Genomic DNA, 8,607 nt, shown 5'->3' with positions numbered 1-8,607 from the left:
CCTTAGAGTTCACTGAGCAAACAAATGAAGAGGAGAGCATTGTTAATGTGGAGGGAAGGAGGAGGGTGTGAGGGGCAACCAAAAGGTGCGCTTCTGTCCCCAGTCTACAGGGGATCCCTTGACTAACTCCTGTGTTGGAAGCTGCAGAATTGCACCCAACTGGGCCAGTTGAAAGGGAACTGGTCCATGAGAGGCAGCAGGAAACTGCTTTATGCAGGCAGGCCCCTCACCCGGAGAAATAAGAAATGCCTGAATTCCAAAGGCTACTGATTCCTTGCTTTCGGGGAGGAGGGCTCCTTTGGGTCCAAGTGTTGAGTGAAGGCAATTCTACACACACACACACACACACACACACACACACGCACGCACCATGGACCCCGGAGTGCCTGCACTCCATCTCCTCAGCTAATTCTTCTGTGAGCTTTTTGGGGCTGAGGACTGTCTGTCCACCTTGGTATTTAATACTTCCCTCCACTGTGCCTAGCATAGCATATAGTAGGCTTTTAATAAGGGCTTCTTGACTTGAAAGAAAGGGGAAATAAAGATAGGGTCAGTTGCTTTGGGCAGACCCTAAAAAACAAGGCTGGTGAGAAATTCCATTCAGGATTTCTGGGCTAGTCAACAGCAAACTTCCAAATAGATTGAAATCCCATAACTCTCCCAGCCTACTGCCAGAGTATCCAGTGCCCTCTCTGGTCACCATGAGGTCAATCTGAGAAGTAAGAGGAAAGCTTATAGGATATGGAAGCTGAGGCCTTGCACAGGGCTGTTGGAAGGTAGGTCTTCATCTGCTCTGGCCTGGTTCACATAGGAGCCAGAACTAGTCAGGGACATCCCTCATTGCAGAGGTTGTCTGGGAAACAGGCACTGTTCACTCCAGTGACTGCCTCCTTATCCCATAATAATGCCTTGCCTACTGTGCACCCATGTTCCTGAGTCCATTTACACAGCATGATATCAGGTCCTCACAAGAACCCAACTAGCATCTTGGTTCCACATTTGGAAGCTGTCATAGCTATTCTTACTTGCAAGGTGTAGACTCAGGGATATGCAGTCTCAAAGGCATCCTTCACCTTTATTCTGTGGAATTGGGTTTGTTGTGATACCAGTCACACAGACAACCAGGAGCAAAGCAGTGGCCCTGCCTTCCAGATAAGAATTTCTATCCCCATTTCTTGAATGTGAAAACTTAAGTTTCCAGGAAGGTTAGGTGACTTGTCCCAAGCTCCCTAGCTTGTAAGTAGCAGAGGCCAGACTCAACATCAAATGAATCTGGTGTCAAAAGCTGTTTTCTTTTGACTCCATCCCTCTCTTGGCCTCCTTTCTATGCCAGCCTACCCTGGGAGGATAAATGGGAATGTTTCATAAATGGCAGTTGTCATATCCCTGACTTATCACAGGACATCCACGATGAGCCAGATGCCAGCCAATGGGCAAGGACGTGAGTGATGGAAAACAAGCATGTGAGTGATGGAAACTCGGCTCTTGCCAAGAGATGAGAATGAAAAATCTCTTGACCAAACCTTGTGTCTGAAGCTGCTAGTTCCTGCTCTCAGTGAGACGGTCTCCATCCCACCCTAGGAGGCTGGGAACAAGGACAACCCCAGGCCCTCTGAGAGGCACACTTGCTAGAAGCTGCAGTGAAGGGAGGACCCAGTGTCACCTGCAGCCAGCCCCACCCTTGAAACTGTACTCTGGAAGGACTCCTGGTTGGACTGTCTCTGAGCTGCTCTACTGAGGCTAGACCCAGACTGAGCACATTTGTGGACTCTGGAGTTGGGGGAAGCTACAGGGAAAGGCAGGCCCCCGGGGCTTGGGCTGGAGGAGTAAATGCCTTTCAGAGACATTTAGCTTAGTCACCCTGCATCCACATCCTGGATCTGTTACCTAATAGCTCTGTGACTTTGAGCCGATCATTAACTTCCTTCTTGGCTTCGATTGCTTTACCTATAAAATAGCCAGACAGTGGACCTGTATGCATCTCCTGACCCCTTGAGTTAGTATAGGGATCAAGGGCATGGACTTCAGAGCCAGATTTTCTGGATTCAGACTCCAGCTCTATCACTTAGTTGATGATCTTAGGAAATCTATCCAGCTTCTGTCTACCTCCTGTGCCTCAGTTTCCTCATCCATAAAATGGGAATAATAGTAGTACCTACCCCTTAAAACTGTCATGAAGATTAGAAATGTACAGTGCTAAGAATAGTGAGTAAGGTTATACCATGAATATACAAAATAAGGCTACAATAGAAGGTTCCTGGAAGTGTTGGTTGTTATTATCATCTTGCAGGTAGATTCTAAGACGACAATATGGCAAGGAGCAAGACAGACCTAGCCCTAGCCTCATGGAGTTTGAGTCCACGATTGAAGAAGCTGCTGTTTTTAAAGCATTTAACATGGTGTCTGGCCCTAGGGACTCCATACATCATGATTCTTATCACTATTATTAATGGGTGTCAGACCCCTTATGGCATTTAATCCACTCAACTTCTCAAGTTCTTTCCCCCGTGTTGCAAATATAAGACACTAAGTCTCAGGGAGGGAGTTAGGTTGAGAGACGATGCCGTCTCCCTCCTTTGCTGTGATGCTGGTCGTTTTTAGCACCAGCTGCAGCCAAGTCATTGTCCCCTGCTTGCTGCTTCCCTGAGTTGTCACTGCCCAGTTGTCAGCAACAATTTTTGGAGGGAGGAGGGTGGAAAATACAAGGAAGAGAAAGGATCTGTGTTTGAATCAATAATCCCATTATGAATCTGTCACCCATGAATGTGTTTCACTTTTTTTTAATGCTCTTGTGTATTTCGAGCTTACCCCGAGAGTAAACCTTGTCTTTTGTTGTGCTGGACAGTTGTCCTGAGAGAGTATCCCGACAGAGTCCCCGAGCTCCAGCTCTCTCATCCTCCTGTCATCAGACATTGGACCAGATATCCCATCCCCTCTGTTCAGTAAGGGGCTGATGCTAGGAGGAAAAACAGGAGCGACTTTGATTCACGTTGAAGTTATACACAGTGAACCTTTATTAACTTCTGGGCTTTTTCACACTGCCTCAACAAGTCCTCCCAACTACCCTGAAAGATGTGTATCAATTTTTAAATGAGGAAGCAACCTCAGAGAGGCTAGGTGAACTCCCTAGGAATTTGCAGCTGCCAAGGGCTAATCAGAGTTCAAATCCACTGTATTCTTGTTTTCTTAAAGATGGAACCAGAGCCTCAAGCAGAGGAAAGGACCTTTGGTGTAGGGAGGCAAATGGTGCCCCAGCAATGCTTCGAGCAACCATTCTGCCCCTATCCCAGAGAGAAAAGGAAGGGATACCCTCAAGGGGTTAAGAAGGGCTACTGAGGTCAAGGCTGGTGAATCCCCAGAACCTTGGTCTAACAAGAGCATCTTACTTCAAACACTTGGGCTGGATTCCTTCCCTTAGTTCTCCATGATATAATCTATACCTTTTGGGTTTTTCTTGGAGGGTTCCAGGGAGTGGGAAGGAAGGAATAGACTCCTGACACTGCCTTCAAGACAGCCTTAGAGAAGATCTTGTCTCTAGGTAGGTGTTCCAGGCGTTGTCCATTGCTCCGCCAGGATCTTATCCCAGTAGGACACCACTCACCCAGTTTCAGGCACCCACGACTCCCTGCCCATGCCCTCCCTCAGCTGTAACCATACCTTAGCCTCTTGAGGAAAAAGAAAACATCTCACATGTATCGCCCTTGTCTCTTCCCCAGTGTTCACCTATGGGCAGCGTGGAACAAAGGAAAAGAGCCAGGCTTAGAGGATTTCCTCCACTACCAGCTTGCCACATGCCTCTGGACTGTGTCCAGTCTCCCTGCAGTCTCAAGTGGTGGGTCTTGGAGCCCCAATTCCACAACGAAACAGGAGAGGCCAGAAACGTGCTTTCCCAGCTTCCTTTGAAGCTAGGACATGGTCATGTGACCTGCTCCACCCATCAGAAGCAACCGCCCAGGGACTTTGACTCTGGAGCCAGTGACACAGTGACTACATCTCTGTTGCCCTGAGAGGATGTTTGTTTTTGCCCTATAGGAATGTTGTGAGACAATTTAGTCAAGAACCTTCAGCAAGTATTTACTGAGCACCGACTATATGCCAGATACTGGTAATAGGAATACTGTGGGGGTAAAAGAAAGCAAAGCCCCCATGGTACTTAAGTTTTAGTTTGAGAGATGGTTAATGAACAGGCAAGTAAGCAAGCAAATGAAATAATTTAAGAATCGGAAGTGCTAAAGAGAAAACACAGTAGGGTGAGGGGTTTTAGACCGATAGCAAGAGGGATCTCTTTTGGATGCAGGACAGAGAGGGGTTTCTGGGCTGTCCACATTTGGGCAGAAACCTGAGAAGTGGAAGCCAGCCAGGTTGGGGGCTGAGGCAGGTGGCAGGATTGGAGGAGCAGCTGAAGAAGCATCAGGTAGGTGTTTCTAAGGAACATCAAGAAGGCAAGGGAGACTAGAAGGGAGGGCTGAAGGTCAGGTGAACCTTTGAGGGGAACTCAGTTGGTCAGAAGGGGTCCGGGCCTGCAGGACTTCATGGGATTTTGGATGGCATCCCCAAAGGGAACAGAAGCTGCTAGCAGTTGCGAAACAAAGAAGCCAGTCAGGAGGTGGACTATGCAGCCCAAGCCAGAGAAAGCATTGGTCAATTTTAGGGTATGAAGGCGGCAAAGGGGAGAGAGAGGGGGGATGGATTGGGGATTACTAACAAAAAATTTGTTGGCTTAAAGCTCAACATTGAGAAAACTAAGATCATGACATCTGGTCCCATCACTTCATGGGAGGTAGATGGGGAAACAGTGGAAACAGTGGCAGACTTTATTTTGGGGGGCTTCAAGATCACTGCAGATGGTGATTGCAGCCATGAAATTAAAAGACGCTTACTCCTTGGAAGGAAAGTTATGACCAACCTAGATAGCATATTAAAAAGCAGAGATATTACTTTGCCAACAAAGGTCCATCTAGTCAAGGCTATGGTTTTTCCAGTGGTCATGTATGGATGTGAGAGTTGGACTGTGAAGAAGGCTGAGCGCCAAAGAATTGATGCTTTTGAACTGTGGTGTTGGAGAAGACTCTTGAGAGTCCCTTGGCCTGCAAGGAGATCCAACCAGTCCATTCTGAAGGAGATCAGCCCTGGGATTTCTTTGGAAGGAATGATGCTGAAGCTGAAACTCCAGTACTTTGGCCACCTCATGCGAAGAGTTGACTCATTGGAAAAGACTCTGATGCTGGGAAGGATTGGGGGCAGGAGGAGAAGGGGACAACAGAGGATGAGATGGCTGGATGGCATCACCGACTTGATGGACGTGAGTCTGAGTGAACTCTGGGAGTTGGTGATGGACAGGGAGGCCTGGCGTGCTGCAGTTCATGGGGTCGCAAAGAGTCGGACACGACTGAGTGACTGAACTGAACTGAACTGAACAAAAAATTTGAGAGCAGCAAGCGCTTTCCCGGACAGAGTGCAATTTTTAAAATTCAGAGATGTTGGAGCCCAGAAGTCTCTCTGATGCTTCTGTTATCCTTAGAGTCCCAGCAGCCCCCTCATTAGGCTCAGAGCTGTTCCCATGGGATCTTGATCTGGTTCAAAGGCATATCCCTGCCCAGATGTTCAGCCTCCATCTACTGATCAGAATTGGGAGGGAGGGTCAGATTCAGGCAGGTCTTTGTGATCAGTAGAGCTGCCTACCAAAGCCATTAATATTAAGCTATTGTAAATGGGAGGAAATAGCCTGGAGGAGGCTCACAAAAGGGAGGCAACAGGCATATGTCCTGAGGGTGACTTTGCCAGAGACCCACGAGGCAGTTGGGACCAAGGGAACCATGGCAATGCTACATCCAGTCACAGAAGGAGAAGAAGTGGAAGTGGAGAGGTGCCACTGAGGTCTCATCCCACAAAGAAGTTTCCAGATTCCTTACTTATTGACCCTCTGGGGTGGGCAGCTTTGTCTTTACTAATTGCAAGACTTTGAGCAAGTTACTTCACTTCTCTGAGCTTCAATTTTATGATGCATAAAATGAGTTATTGTGAGGTTTACATGAAACTTTTACAAAATCCTATAATAGTCATTTACAATTTTGTGGGCTGCCCACCATCTGAACTTGATCCCTATTTGGGAGAAGTCCCCAACTTATGAGTCCTAGTGGAAGACAGAGCCCCAGTTCTGCAACAAAACTGGAAATGCCAGATACTTGCCTTCCAGCTTCCCTTGCAGCTAGAACATGGCCACATGACCTGAGCTGTACCAGTCAGAAGCAAACACCCTGGACTTTGAATCCAAAGCCCGTGACACAAAGTGGCAAAAACTGTGTGAGAATCTCCTCTGGTAGCAATGTGGTTGCAATGAGACTTGAGCTGCAGAGTGACAGGTTTGCAGCAGATCCTTGCTCAGGGTTGGTGGCAGCAGCAGTGGGAGGATCAGCAACTCAGGATCCAGTAAGCGGTGCAGTAACTGCAGTGGCTTCTACACCAGACCAGTGCTGTGACAGGCTTTGGGGCATTGACTGTAGATTCCAAACTTCCTGGAGGAATTTTGAACTACTCAGTATCATTCTGGTAAATTCCTTTTTGGGTCAAATCAGACAGAGTTGTTTATAAACCTGAAACCAAGCTATTAAAATTGTGGGTTTAGGACCTAACCCCAACACAGTCCTACCTCAGAACCTTAATTTCCCTTAACAATCTAATTTTGGTCAAATTTGAGCTATGAATAATATGGGACTATAAGCAGCAGGACTTTGGAGACAGATCCCCTAATAAAATCTATTTCTATGGGTATAGTTGAGACTGATAGTTGCCTACTCAATTTATATTCTCTCCTCTGCCTTGGTATTACATTTTATTCAGAGTGGTGATGTTCATAGCTAAAATACTACATTTCTCAACCTATTTTTTCAACTTAAAGTGTCCATTTGGTAAAGTTGTAGTCAAAGAAATATGAGCAGAAATCTTAAGATGTTTTGTACATACCTTTTTTGCTTTTTCTGCCTTTCTTCTAGCTTCCTATACAGACATGATGGCTAGTGCTTCAGCAGTTGCTCTGGGCTGTGAGGTGACCCTGAGGATGGAAGCCAACATTAGGAAAATGGAGTGAATAATAGGAGTCTGCGTACCTGAAGACTGAGGAACTTCCATATCAGCCCTGCTCTGCCCCCAACAAGCTTTTTTTACAAAGAGAGAAAAATTTCCATATCCCTCTACCCACCAGTGTCTAAGCCACTGAGGGGTCTCTGTTACTAGAGGCTGGAAGTGATTCTTCACTGATACCACAGAGAAGCATTTGAAATCAAATGTTTTGAGCTGGGTTGGGGGGTAATTGAAGGGCTTGTCATCATAGCAGAGATCTGGTTTTTCTCCAAGTCCTGACAGATGAAAACCTCTCTTGGTCTGTCTCTCCTCTCCAACCTCATAGATGCTGGTGTTCATTTGATCCTCGTCTGTGCACTCTAAAGTACCTTCATGAGTGGTAGACCCTAGAATTGCTTTTGTAGTGGTTGAGGTAGCACCAACCTGACTTTGCTGCAGAGAAGCCCCTTACTTTTTTGTTCTGGTGCTTTCTCATGATGCCCAGCGTGCTATTTGCAGGTAGATCTGCAAACACGGCTCCACTCTTGCCTCCAGGACTTACTGTGTGCTATGGGGTGAGCTTTTAGCATCTCTGTGCCTCAGTTCCTTTACCTGTAAAATGGAGATGGTGATGCTTGAACTGGCTTTCTTGGAGAGCTCTTGGAGGAAAATATGCATGAAAGTATTTGGAAGATGGTGAAGGATCACACAGAAGTCTGGTAATCTTTTTTTCTGGTTACAAATGATGGCCCAGAATATATTGACCATCTCATTTGCAAGCTTGCATTCTTTTTTCTACTTTATACTTGTCCACAGTTGCAACTCATCTGCCCACCTTCCTCACTCTTCAGTCTTTTAAGATCTGCCCTAGATTTATATCTGTTGACTTGATATTTTACTGTGCATCATTCATAGATAGCTAGCATTTATTTATTGAGATTTACAACTACCTCTGGCGATCTCCGTTAACATTTATCGAGTGCTCAGCACTGTACATGGATTATCTTAGCAATACTCAGAAAAAAGCTAGGAGATGGGTGTTTCATTTTTTTTTAACCGATGAGGAAACTGAGTCATCGTATGGTTATGGTCAGGCAGCTAGTGAATTGTGTAGTCAGTATTTGAACCCAGGTGAATTAGTCTTGTGGCAATAAGGCTATATCAGTTCAATTACTCCAAGAAAACAGATACCGAGACCGGGTTAGGAATGCAATGGTTTATTGGGGATAGAGGTGAGGGTAACACCTGTGAAGGGTAAAGGAGAAGGGGAGTAGGACTGGACAGGAAGAGTCTCAAACCACAGTGAAGATCTGACAAAGTCTCAGACAATCTAACAGGGAGCTCCAGAGCAAAGACTGCCCCTTAAAGGAGCCTTGAGTTGGGCAGAAATGGTTAGACCCTAGGACCTATGCTCATCATGCCCAGTCACTCAAACACGGCAGTGAGTGATTATAACTAGTATTTCTGGATCATGTACTTGAATGTTACTAAGAGAGTAGATCTTAAAAACTCTCATCACAAAAAAATAACTGGTAACCATGTGGTGGG

The sequence above is a fragment of the Bos indicus x Bos taurus genome, chromosome 10, assembly GCF_003369695.1.
Source record: "Bos indicus x Bos taurus breed Angus x Brahman F1 hybrid chromosome 10, Bos_hybrid_MaternalHap_v2.0, whole genome shotgun sequence".
In the NCBI taxonomy this organism is placed as follows: domain Eukaryota; kingdom Metazoa; phylum Chordata; class Mammalia; order Artiodactyla; family Bovidae; genus Bos; species Bos indicus x Bos taurus.
Note: the sequence above shows the minus strand (reverse complement) of the source record.